This window comes from Pygocentrus nattereri, chromosome 11, assembly GCF_015220715.1.
Source record: "Pygocentrus nattereri isolate fPygNat1 chromosome 11, fPygNat1.pri, whole genome shotgun sequence".
NCBI classification, from domain to species: Eukaryota; Metazoa; Chordata; class Actinopteri; order Characiformes; family Serrasalmidae; genus Pygocentrus; species Pygocentrus nattereri.
In genome coordinates this window covers 32,013,720-32,027,873 of record NC_051221.1, presented here as the reverse complement: position 1 = coordinate 32,027,873, position 14,154 = coordinate 32,013,720, and the positions used below count along the sequence as shown (strand labels likewise).

The following is a 14,154-nucleotide window of genomic DNA, read 5'->3' as shown; positions in this document are numbered from 1 at the left end:
CGACAATCTGGATGTTTCATCACCTCCTGACAGCACATTCTTCACACAGCAATGCAACCATATGCAAATTTTTCTGCACATACTTTCAACCATCATCTATGTTTGTGTAGTACACAAACAAGCTGCTGCTCATTTCAACCTGACACCAGCAATAACATTAAGTGTTTGTGCAATTCAAATGTTTAATCCAGTGAATCCCTATGAAAGTTTCAGGCAACAACAACAAAGATGCTAAAAGGCTACAATAACTTTGAACATCACACACATTTACTGTAGTCTACATCAGCAGACTCAGAACAAGGCGAGGTTCTAGCTAGTGATTAGGGCTTTCAATGTTTATGACAAATGTTTAAACACTTGTAGACTTTTTACAAGTTTTTATCATTCCTAATTAAGAAGTGGTTGAAAGTTATTGGGTTCTGAAGTTTATTAACCATTTTGCTGTTCAACGTTTCCTTTCACTTGCAATGAGAAGGTAAATGTACAATAAATAAATAAAAACAACAAACAAAAATAAAGAAAAAGAAGAAAAAAAAGACACTTTAGTAAACATGACAAATATCAACATGCTGAGACAAACAAACACTGTTTCAACTTCAGTTGAAAGGACTGAAGGACTGCAGACCAAGAATTTAAAGTCCTGCCTGAGGAGCAGTGCATGTGTATAATATTAGAGAGAGAGAAAAAGACAGAGAGAGAGACAGAGCGAGAGAGCTAGAGCGAGAGAGCTAGAGCGAGAGAGCGCGAGAGAGATAGCAAGAGCGAGCGAGAGAGAGAGTGAGAGAGAGATAGCAAGAGCGAGCGAGAGAGAGAGCGAGAGAGAGCAAGAGTGAGAGAGCGAGCGAGAGAGCGAGCGAGAGCAAGAGCGAGAGAGAGCGAGAGCAAGAGCGAGAGAGAGCGAGAGCAAGAGCGAGAGCGCAAGAGCAAGAGTGAGAGAGAGAGAGTGCGAGAGAGAGATCAATAGGTAAACACCAGTGCAAAGCAGAAACAACACATGGGACCTGTGGGGACCTGATGGATTTAGGGTCTCAAATCCAATCTCCCTCCAATCTTATCAGCTCACTATAGACTATGCAGGAGAGGATTCATCTTAGCATCTCAGACACTCTTATCCACTTATAAAGTCCCTTACTTAATTGGCCATACAAATCTATTTGCAACCTATTTCACTGATGAACTTTTTCATTGTCAGTTAACGCTGCCATCATTGCCGTTTTTATTCACATTCATAAATACTGTTACTGTGTCATGCCTGCACCTAGGCTTCATGGCATAACGCTGCTTCAGACCAAATCTACACTGTTAGAAAAGTTCTGTGCAGGTACATTTTTGTTCATCAAGGTACAAACAATGTAAATGTGCCCTCAAAGGAACAACAAGTTTAAGGTACAATTGTGTACATTAAATCAGTTCTTCTCAGGTGATAAAGCACAAATTTGTACCTTTTTATAACGTAATGTTTTAAAACGGAACAAGAAAGTAAAAAGCCTGGAGATGAGATGGTGTGTGTGTGTGGAGGCAATAGAACTTAGAAAATATATCTTCAATGGATTATTATGGTACAGTTATGTTCCTACTAAAGACTAAAGGTGCTGAGATGTACCCTTGAGGGTACCACCTCAGTGACCATTTCGTACCTTTTTTTTCTCAGAGGGTAGGAGTGGAACGTTGAGCCCAAAGGTTGGAAAATTCTCTGTGAACTTAGCCATAGCTAACCTTTAATTTGACAGATACAAGACAATGTTTACTTTGTGCTACATCTGGCAGTTTAATAGGCAGTTTAATTCATTTCAGACAGTGAACAGTAGTGACATGAGACACTGTGATATAACAATAGATTTATCACTAAAAATGAAAATGATTAGGTTCTGAAACACTGAGCAGGAGCGGGTCCAGCAGCGGAGTAGGTGAAAAAAAGCCACTAACATAGTGAAAAGTGTATTCATGAAGACGGGTTTCTGGATCTTAAGATTAAAGAGCATGTTAATAAACGTAATGGAAAATGAACGTTATCTTGAATGTAGGATTTCAAACATGCTTTCAGGAATTCAGCTTCTTTTAGCAGTTAATTAATGCTAGCCGTTTTGATGGATACTAGAAGTCTCTTCTGAGAAATGCGTGAACCAAACAATTACCATCATTAGTGGTGAATATACTCGCAAAAGACATACACAGCATTAGTGCTTTTGTATTATTTTTGTCACAACAAAAAAACAAACAAAAAAGGTATTTACCCAAACAGAGCTCATTTTGAGTTAATCACTTAAACAACTATCGACAGAAGAAAAACAGCCATAAATATGTGACAGTACGGTGTGTCAAACTTGCAATATTATGCATACGTTAAAGGAACATAGAGAGTTGCTTGTAGAGGATAAGTTTTAAATGGCTTTTCATTACACACATTAACAGATGGTTGCATACCTTTATCTCATATGTTTATGAGGTGTGGGATCTGCTGAATAGATGCCAAGTGCAATCTGGGAGGTTCTGGATCAAATTGAGGCCTGACTAAAAGAGGCCTATTGTTAAAGGCCGCCAATCCTCTCTACAAAACGACAGTGAGTCAGAAACATACTCAAAGCTTTAAGTGTCCTCTGACTTAAATATTGTTAAATATTATATCAAACGTTAAACCATTATTCCCTCATCAAAATCTACCCTAAACTGCTGGAATAAACACTGAATAGTCAATGTATGTTGAAATAAAGAGACAGTAAAAGAAACTCATGTATAAATACACTGGCCCTTCTGAACACAAGCATCCACAGAAATTTCACATTCACAGAGCTTAACCTTGGCTGCTGCCTCAAATCTAAATGCACAGAGAAAAATAATTTTAGACTTACCGTCTGTAATAATAGAGCAGAACAATTTAAAAAGTCAGAGAGGAGCATAACACACCTTGGGGACTCGCGTACCTCACAAAATAACTGAAGCGAGAGAGTAAGCTAATGTGCTAAGGAACTCCTGAAAGAGTGCAGAAGGGGTGGGGACAGGTAAACAATGCTTAATTAAAAAGAAATTAAAGAGGTAGAACAGTCACTGCATATGAAGAGCTACAGTTAATTGCCTTTTAGAGTAGCAGTAGTGCTCCAGCGGACAGTAGTAAATGATGGCTGATAGTGAGAGAGAGACTGAATGGGGCTCCAGAGGAAGAATGAGAGACACCCCCCATGCCCTTCACACATGTTTTACGATGAATCACTCACAGAGACAGAGACAGAGACAGAGACAGAGACAGAGAGAGAGAGAGAGAGAGAGAGAGAGAGAGAGAGAGAGAGAGAGAGAGAGAGAGAGAGAGAGACACACTTGTGCCTTCATGCCACTTTGTGAACATATTCAGTGTCATGCTTCAGTCAGGTGGCCCAGCCAGCCCATCATCCAGCAGTCATGAGATCTCAGTCACCAGAATTCTAAGTGCTTTCACCCGTTACCTCTTGTTTATATACACCTGTCTGTCGTTTCATTCATTGTGAAGTATGGCCTCTGTTTTGCTAGAGAATATCAAGCCTTACTTCTATATTTCTTCTCCTGTTATGACCCGAATTTGCCTATCAACTCTATTTCTGTGTACCCATGTCCAGGGTGTATCCTGCCTTCCGCTCGATGACCGCTGGGATAGGCACCCTGACAGAGAAGCTGGATGGATGGATGGGTGTCTGTTTTGTTCACCCAGCATTACAGTAATATAGAGATCGATCTTTAATAGAGAGCAATCACTGGTTCTTTAGCTCCTCATATACAGTGGTGTGAAAAAGTGTTTGCCCCCTTCCTCATTTCCTGTTTTTTTGCATGTTTGTCACACTTAAGTGTTTCGGAACATCAAACCAATTTAAACAATAGTCAAGGACAACACAAGTAAACACAAAATGCAATTTGTAAATGAAGGTGTTTATTATTAAAGGAGAAAAAAAAATCCAAACCATCATGGCCCTGTGTGAAAAAGTGATTGCCCCCTAAAAATAATAACTGGTTGGGCCACCCTTAGCAGCAGCAACAACTGCAACCAAGCGTTTGCGATAACTTGCAATGAGTCTTTTACAGCGTTCTGGAGGAATTTTGGCCCACTCATCTTTGCAGAATTGTTCTAATTCAGTTACATTAGAGGGTTTTCGAGTATGAACGGCCTTCATCTCAACATCTCAATAGGATTCAGGTCAGGACTTTGGCTAGGCCACTCCAGTGTCTTCATTTTGTTTTTCTTCAGCCATTCAGTGGTGGACTTGCTGGTGTGTTTAGGATCATTGTCCTGCTGCAGAACCCAAGTTCGTTTCAGCTCGAGTTCACGAACAGATGGTCGGACATTCTCCTTCAGGATCTTTTGGTAGACAGCAGAATTCATAGTTCCATTTATCACAGCAAGTCTTCCAGGTCCTGACGCAGCAAAACAGCCCCAGACCATCACACTACCACCACCATATTTTACTGTTGGTATAATGTTCTTTTTCTGAAATGCAGTGTTCCTTTTACGCCAGATGTAATGGGACACACACCTTCCAAAGAGTTCCACTTTTGTCTCATCGGTCCACAGAATGTTTTCCCAAAAGTGTTGGGGATCATCAAGATGTGTTTTGGAAAAATTGAGACGAGCTTTAATGTTCTTTTTGCTCAGCAGTGGTTTTCTTCTTGGAACTCTGCCATGCAGGCCATTTTTGCCCAGTCTTTTTCTGATGGTGGAGGCATGAAAGCTGACCTTAAGTGAGGCAAGTGAGGCCTGCAGTTCTTTGGACGTTGTTGTGGGGTCTTTTGTGACCTCTTGGATGAGTCGTCGCTGCGCTCTTGGGGTAATTTTGGGCGGCCGGCCACTCCTGGGAAGGTTCACCACTGTTCCATGTCTTCGCCATTTGTGGATAATGGCTCTCACTGTGGTTCGCTGGATTCCCAAAGCTTTGGAAATGGCTTTATAACCCTTTCCAGACTGATAGATCTAAATTACTTTCTTTCTCAATTGTTCCTGAATTTCTTTGGATCTCGGCATGATGTGTAGCTTTTAAGGATCTTTTGGTGGACTTTACTGTGTCAGGCAGCTCCTATTTAAGTGATGTCTTGATTGAGAACAGGTGTGGCAATAATCAGGCCTGGGTGTGGCTAGAGAAATTGAACTCAGGTGTTAAAAACCACAGTTATAGTATGTTTTAACGAGGGGGGCAATCACTTTTTCACACAGGGCCATGATGGTTTGGATTTTTTTTCTCCTTTAATAATAAACACCTTCATTTACAAATTGCATTTTGTGTTTACTTGTGTTGTCCTTGACTATTGTTTAAATTGGTTTGATGTTCCGAAACACTTAAGTGTGACAAACATGCAAAAAAAACAGGAAATGAGGAAGGGGGCAAACACTTTTTCACACCACTGTACATGAAGGTGGTGAGAGGGGTCTGAGGACATTTACAGTATTCAATTATGCACTGGAAAAAAACTGAATATGACTTTGGTTTGGGGCCACTTTGAATGCTGAAATTATCCAAATGTCAAAATTCTCCAAGATGTAAGCCACGATAACTAAAAGGCCCCAGTCCTGAACTGGGAATAACAGCCAATAAAACAGAAAGACAATTTTTAGACAATTATCACTTGACCAAAAAAAAAAAAAAAAAAAAAAAAAACAAACACAACAACAGAAAACAGATGCAGTGCATCACCATGGTCAATTTCAAAACAAAGGAAACTGATTTTGACTAAGTGACACACACTCCAGCGTTCCATCCCTAAACTGTGTTGCGGGGGGGGGATTGTTTAAATATGATCCAGAAGTAAGATACAACTGTAATGAGAACACTTTAGACTTGGCTCCGTTTACCACCGATCTACGAACACCTACCACTGCACAAATGTTAATCTCTACCATAAAGCGATTGCATGCAGGCTGCTCTGAGTTCACTTTAAGAGGCCACATTCCCATCATACTATTGATCCACCTGGATTAAACAAAAGGGAAAAAAAACCTCTTACTCACTCAAGGGATTCCGTTCTCCGGGCACGCTAAATGCTTGTTTATGCTTGGCTTGTTATGAATGACCACTAGGGCTGACAATGAATGGTCTTTGCATGCCATTCAGCAGTCTCTGTTTAGTCAGAGCCTGCGGACTGTAAGACAATCTCAAGATAAGGGTTAGAACAACAAAGCATCTAGCTGCAGCCTGCATCAAGGTAACAAACAATGGTGTTGTGAATGCATGACTAGTCATGCAATAAAGCAAGGTAGTGTTTATGGGAAAGAGCCAAGGACTTAGCTGAGAGCATGAGAACCCTAAGCCTTAGTCAACAAGCAGTGCAAGGCTACAAGACAATGAGTCAGAAAATAGGGCAGAACACCAAAAACACAGTTCTATTTACTTCTGTGGATATTTTGTTTGTTTGGGCACAAAAGCAAAACAAAAAGTAACAAATTAGTACTTCGTAAGAAAAGCCTGGCGAAAACTCGAATTTACAGTGTTTACCCCTCATCTCAAATGCAGCCAAGACGTGCCTGGTGTCTGAGGTTTGCTCCTTTTACACTAAAGCTACAAGACTAATGTAACTAGCAAATAGCAGCAGCATATCAAAACTTCATATGAGAAGATGCACACAAACATACTTGCACTGAGACACACAGAATGGGTTCATAAGTAAGCATAGCTTGCTGAAACCACCACACGTACACCTCTAAAACCTCAACTATGTGCTTTGATGTCCAACCGGCTAAACAAATTCTGTTACAAACATTTACATGATTCAATCCTCAAAATATTACAAAAACGGTGAAATGAATAGCCATTCCTGGCAAGAGAGGGAGTGGGAAAATGCAAAAAACATCTCTTCGTTTTCTGTACATTCTGGTGGACAATGCCCCAAGCATACACTTTCAAATTATGTACAAGTAAAAACATTAAAGTATGGGGGGGGTGTATGTGTGCGCTGTTGTGAGTCACCATGTCAAGCCTGAAATAATAGTTTTAAAGTGAGAGGTTTCAGATGTTTAGGCGTCAAATGCAAAATCAACATTATACTGAATATGAAGACATGATAACAGTAGATTCAGTCAAAACTTGAGTGAATAGTTCCCTTTGAATACTCTTTCAATGTGCTTGCAGTTATCAGATTCATCTGCTCAGGGAAGGGGTCTGAAGCACAACTCATCTTACAAAATGTTATTCCACACATTGTATGCAATTAGACATTTCCACCAAAGAGGTCTCAAAATCCCCAAAACTTAGTGTAGCGCTGTGAACCAAAACAAACTAAGATTGAAAAATATGAACAGTGCTCAGGCAAGATGGCTGAGGCTATTGTTTTCAGGTCTCTATCTGATCAGTTTTAACAAACAACAGAGGATCTGTGTGGTGATTTAATCATGCCGTTTGTGTGATGCTAATTGGTGGGATATATGCTTTCATTACTACCCTGCAAAATCACTGCATTGTAGCTCCAGTGCAAAATGAAAGCAGCAAAATCTGGACTCCAAACACATCTTGGCTACAGTTCGAGTACGAACGGAATTGTAGACGTTTCATTTTTCACCCGACTATTCTTTAAATTTGTGCCTCTCCAGCACTCTGAGACAGAAGTCAAGAAAGCAGACTTGAGTGTCAGTGTGAATGTGTCATTCTGGTCACAGTGTCTTCACTCTATTCACGCACTGCTGCCCAGCTTCTTCACACTCAACCCTATCTCCACTGAGGGTGCATCTTTTCTTCTCTTTCTCTCTATCACTCACTCCTTTTCTGTCGATCTTTCACTAGCTTTAGTGTTATCTGGCCTCTTCTTTGCCACTGTTCTTTCCGCTTGAGGAGAGAAGGCTAGGTCCTACAGTCCTCTTGCAGAAGCATTGCCTTTACCAATAACAACTGCTCAGGGATCATGGACTTGGCTTTGACACACTTACTCAAGTTCATCATGTTTTAATGACTTTTTAATGTTTTAATGACTTTAATGCCTTTTCTTCTGACCAGTGATCAGTTTCCTGTATTCCCTGCTGAGCTTAAAATTCCATCATGGGTTTAGGTGTTAAATCAGGACTGGTTGGTTGACAATTTCCAGTACAGAGGGAATAGCCTAACTATGTATGCAAAACACTAAAATTTCAAAATGATCACTAGATCAATGGAAAAGAAACAACAAGGCCACAATATAGCCCACAACAGATATGCCTCTGTAAGACTGTGTGCAATCTGAAGCTCAAGTTCAAATAATTTCTTAATTATAGCTTAGAGGACAGTGACCGGAGCAGGGTGAAAAAGGTCAGCCGTACAGCAACACTTCATTTCTTACTCCCATTTGAAGCCCAGCTGCATAAAAATCTGGTGGCAGTCATGCACTTCGCAAGGGTCAAACAAGCCGTGAAGGTCTCGGTCTGGCCTCAGAGGGTCAGTGCATCGTGGATAATACTGCAATATTAGAATGTATGAGGGATGGACAGGGCGCAGCAAGGGGAGACATCAAGAATGCATTACACTGTCGGAAGACCATTAGAGAGGCAATTACACTGCAAATGGAGTCTGTCAGCAATCTCCATTTTAGCTCGCCAAATGAGCAAAGACCTGCAATTAGACATTTAGTCGCCCTGCCTCACGCTGCACAGTGACGAGAGGCCGAGCTGGGAGAGCCGAGCATCATCAGGATGCAGGCAGCATGCCACGTCTTTTCAGAAACCTAAACAGCTCATGATTACTCAGCTCTTTAATACAATCAATTCAATCATCACCTGCTCTATTCCTCTAGATTACAGAAGAAGGGACCAGACCTGTGGGGAATATGTTATTTCAGAAAAATTGCAGCAGCGTATGAATGATGAGCATGGGAAATACTCTTAGACGTGATAAGCCTATAAAAATCCTGCTCCACAATGGTACAAAATTCTGTGTTTTCAGAAGTTATTAATCGAAGAGTGAGCTGTAAAACACATCCTACAACCACACTGGAACTACAGGGGATTCACGAAGCAGTTTGCTGAAGCAAATGTATGGACAGGTACATTCATTTAGGAACTGGCTTTGTGCAGTTGCTCCTCACCTCCTGTTCCATTCCTCTCACACTCTCTCTAGCTGTTCCAAATCTCTAAGAAAAACACCATAAATTTTACATGGGAAGTGGCAGGGAAGAACCCTCTTCATTAATCTTGGTAATCCTGGACTTATGGGGTAGACATAGACTAATATTGATAAGATATTTGGACCAATTCCCCAGAGCCCAAACACTGTGATACGATTTTTATCGAGCCAGTTTCAACCTGGTTTTCTCCACAGAAGAAGAACAACACAGAGTTTGGGGGGATTCAGGAGAGATCTGAGATTAAATCAACATCAGCAGACAGGGATACTCTTTTTTTCATGCTTAGTGGACCAAAGGGAGGCTATTTGTTTTATGAGCCATGGCTGCTTAGACACAAACAAACATAAATTGAAGGAAGTTCTTAGTAAATTCTCTTAATACAGTTACTGGCAGACAACTTTAGGTTTAAGAAAAAACCCTTTTATATACGTTAGCTCAATTTGCAGTTGTTCACCGCTCTAATTCACAGTGACTTGCAGAAAGAAGATGATAAATGTACATAATGATGCACAAAAATCCTGCAAAGAGCCGTAGTCTAAAGACAAGGGATTTACCAGGCTTATTCAAATGCAAGTGCACTACTCTTCTTAAGTCGTAAAGAGAAGATGCACGGCAACTCCCTCAGCCTGCTAACCAGACAACCTCTCTCTTGCTCACAGATGAGAAATAAAATAAGACTGAGAGGCCAATAACCTCCTTGAAACAGCACACAGAAATACTTTATCCCTCAACTACAGTTAATCGCACTAGGGTAAATACAATAACTGCAATGACATCAAAATGAACGATTGAAGCTAAGTGAAGAAGGAACAGATTGGAGACTCTGAAAGCTGATTTACATGCTGGGTCAATCTTGTCAGCTATACATAATTCATGTGTGCCTGACGGCTCTCTGGTGGAAATGGCCTGCTGAAGATAGTCATTTCCCCCTCCTCATCAGAGAGCAGAGAAACGGCCATCTTACAAACAATTCAGACACAATGCAGGGCAATTTACAGTGTGTAAATGGCTTAGTGTGATTCCATACAGGCACACAAATCAGGGAGCATGTAGCTGTGTGTGTGCATGGCATGGTTATGATGCACTTATCAGGAGCAAACATACATACATACATACATGAAGAGCTACATGGATTCCATAAGATTAAATAACAAGCAGAGCAGATAGGATGGTAGTAGTATTGATCAACCCCAACCAACACCCCCATAATTCTATGCTGCTGCTGTCCGAACAAAATCTCATATTTTAAAAAAGCAACTTTATACGAGAAGTAAAAAAACAAAAACAAACAAAAAAAAACATGATTTAAACTACACTAAGTAAGATCTGGGGATGTGCAGAAGAATACTTTGTAATGTGGGCTCCTTCGGACTCCTCTGAACAAATTAATCTGGCAATTGCTATTCAAAGAGAACTTCGAAGATGCACCTTAACCTGGTTTTGACTGAGTATGTGAGTGAATTATCTACTATTATCACCATATCTTAAATCAGTATAACGTTGGTTTAGCACATCGCTGCTGTCGGATCAAAACCTTGTATCTCCAAATTTGTAACTTTACAGGACAAGGTAAAAACATACTCTACTTTTAATGTAACTCAATGGAGACTTTTTTTCACAAGTAAATTTAGGTCATTTCTTTTGGTCCAATCATCGTGGAATTTACAAACAATATATAGGACTATGGGTATTTTCAAATTATGCCAAAAACTGAAAAACGACAAAAATGGAGATACGAGGTTTTGTTCCGACAATAGCGATATGACCCCTAAACATCGAGCCGGATCTTCTTTTTGAGCCTTGTGATGTTGATACGTAAAGATGTACAACATAGTGCCAAAAAAAATCCTGCAAATCTAACAAATAACCTTAATAAAATAATTTTTTAATCAAAGTTTTTTTTACAGGTTTTACAGGGTGACTCACAGCAGTGCATACATACCATGTTTTTTGGCCATTTTTGATCAGTTTTTTTCCCCCCTCAATAACGCTATTTCTTTTAGTTTTAATAAAAATTGTACATCATGCAGCTTTGAGGTAACAAGATATCATTCTACATTTAAATTAGGACACCCTATAAAAGCCTGTGTGTTTGTTTAACATAGACTGTACTGCCAAAGGTTTCACTCACCAATCCAATTAATTGAATTCAGGTGTTCCCATCACTTCCATGGCCACAGGTGTATAAAACCAAGCACATAGGCCTGCTTCTACAAACATTTATGAAAGAATGGGTCACTCTCAGGAGCTCAGTGAATTCCAGCATGGTACTGTGACAGGATGCCACGTGTGCAACAAAGTCCAGTTGTGGAATTTCCTCGCTACTAAATATTCCACAGTCAACTGTCAGTGGTATTATAACAAAGTGGAAGTGATTGGGAATGACAGCAACTCAGCCACGTAAAATGACAGAGATGTCAGCAGATGCTGAGGCGCATAGTGCACAGAGGTCAGCAACTTTCTGCAGAGTCTACAGACCTTCAAACTTCATGTGGCCTTCAGATTAGCTCAGGAACAGTGTAGAGAGCTTTACGGAATGGGTTTTCATGGCCGGACAGCTCCATCCAGGCCTTACATCACCAAGAGCAAAGCTTCAAATGCAGTGGTATAATGCTGCCACTGGACTCTAGAGCAGTGGAGACGTGTTCTCTGGAGTGACAAATCTCACTTCTCCATCTGCCAATCTGACGTACGAGTATGGTTTTGGCGGTCGCCAGGAGAACGGTACTTGTCTGACTGCATTATGCCAAGTGTAAATTTTGAGGAGGGGGGATTATCGTGTGGGGTTGTTTTTCAGGAGTTGGGTTCGGCCCCTTAGTTCCAGTGAAAGGAAATCTTAATGCTTCAGCACCAAGAGATTTTGGACAATTTCATGCTCCCAACTTCATGGGAACAGTTTGGTAATGGCCCCTTCCTGTTCCAACATGACTGTGCACCAGTGCACAAAGCAAGGTCCATAAAGACACGGATGAGTGAGATTGGTGTGGAATAAATTGACTGGCCTGTACAGAGTCCTGACCTCAACCCGACAGAACACCTTTGGGATGAATTAGAGCGGAGTTGCGAGCCAGGCCTTCTCGTCCAACATCATTGTCTGACCTGGTCAAAAATTCCCATAAACACACTCCTAAACCTTGCGGAAAGCATTCCCAGAAGAATTGAAGCTGTTATAGTTCCAAGGATGGGTTGACATCATACTAAACCCTAGGAATTAAAAATGGGCTGTCACTCAAGTTCACATGCATGTGAAGCCAGACGAGCGAATACCTCTGGCAATATAGTGTATTTAAACGTGTGGAAATAAAATATAAATTTTAACAAAACAGAGATTCAAATAATATAACTAAACAATTAAAACTGAAGAAAATACTTTTTGAAAATTTCTGTAAAGTGTAATTTTAAAAAAAAATCTTATTTCTGGTAAGGAATAAATTAGGTCACCCCCACATTTATCTCTAATTAAAATGGCTAAAATCACACACGGCTGTATCACATCAGGTGCACATGATTAGAAAAATCGTTACTCAACATTTTGAAGGAGGCTTGCTTTATTTAAACCTCAGACATTTAGTTTGGTGTGCTCCTGAATGATGAAGTAAGAGTGAACACCATGATATCGAAAGAGCTGTCTGAGGCCATCAGAAAGAAGGCTGTAGCAGCTTATAAGTCTAGTAAGGGATTTAAAAAGATCTCAAAAGAATTTGAAATCAGCCATTCCACTCTCCGAAAAATAGTCTACAAGTGAAAGACGTTAAAAAAAACTGCCAACATGCCCACGTCTGGTTGTCCAAGCAAGTTCACCATGAAAGCAGACTGCAAGATGCTAAAAGAAGTCTAAAAAAACCCTAAAATGTCATCACAGGACCTACAGCAGGCCTACAGTTGATGTGAAAGTGCATGCCTCTACAATCAGAAAGAGACTGCACAAGTTCAACTTTCCTGGGAGGTGTGCAAGGAGAAAACCTTGCTCTCTAAGAGAAACACAAAGGCCAGACTAAAGTTTGCCAGAGAGAATGTAGACAAAGCCCAGGATTTCTGAAATAATATTTGCTGGACAGATGAGTCTAAAATTGAATTATTTGGAAAGCGTGTTTGGCGTAAACCAAATACAGCATACCAGGAAAAGAACCGCATACCATCTGTGAAACATGGAGGTGGAAGTGTCACGGTTTGGGGATGCTTTGCTGCAGCAGGACCTGGCCAACTCACCATCATAGAATCCACCATGAATTCTACCATGTATCAGAGGATGCTTGAGGAACATGAGACCATCTGTAAAAAAAAATTAAAGCTGATGCAGAACTGGGCCCTGCAACATGACAATGACCCAAAACTTCCCAGTAAATCCACCAAGAGCTGGCTGAAAACTAAGAAATGGAGAGTCCTGGGAGGGTTGAGTCAAAGCCCAGATCTTAATCCCACTGAGATGTTGTGGGGTGACTTGAAATGGGCTGTACCTGCATGAAACCCCTCAAACATCTTACAGCTAAAAGAATTCTGCGTTGAGGAGTGGGGCAAACTTTCCTCAGACCGACGTCAAAGATGTAGATGGCTACAAGAAGCGTCTCCCTTAAGTTACTTCAGCCAGGGGGTTAACACTAGCTTTTAGGGGTAGAATATCCTAACTTTTTGCTCAGTCATATTTTTTTGTTTAATGAGTAAAACGGGGTTATTTTTTGTTGTTTACCTGCAATTCAATCATTTCTTTTCCAGAGATAAATAAAAACAAGATTAGGCATCAGTATGTAAATATTTCTTAATGAAGAACTGAATATTTAATGGGGTGTCCTAATTTTTTCACATGACTGTACGTAGTTTCGGACTGCTTCTGCTAGTCCGAATGATTCAATTCCCCTATTTCAGAAGCTATTTGCACTTCATAACCCCAGTAATGGGTTGCAGTCATATCTTCATGTCTCTCAGGTACAACATGCTACTATTAGTATGCCTTTGAAGCCAAAACTCTAATCTGGTACAGTTCTCAAAAAGGTTTGCTAAAGGAGGCCCCAATAGTACCTGCATTTTGAATTGCCCTGTTTCCAAAGTGAGTTCCCTTTGAAAATAAGAATCCGCATGTTAAAATGTACCTCAGTTAAAACCAATGGGTTAGGTCTTTGA

At 40.5% G+C, this 14,154-nt stretch overlaps 1 protein-coding gene across 9 annotated transcripts in view; it reads right to left on the bottom strand.

Moving 5' to 3' along the window:
* Positions 1-14,154, bottom strand: part of LOC108429463 (neogenin) — a 128,060-nt gene that overhangs the window by 48,674 nt on the left and 65,232 nt on the right. The gene's annotated exons all lie outside the window — the stretch shown is intronic.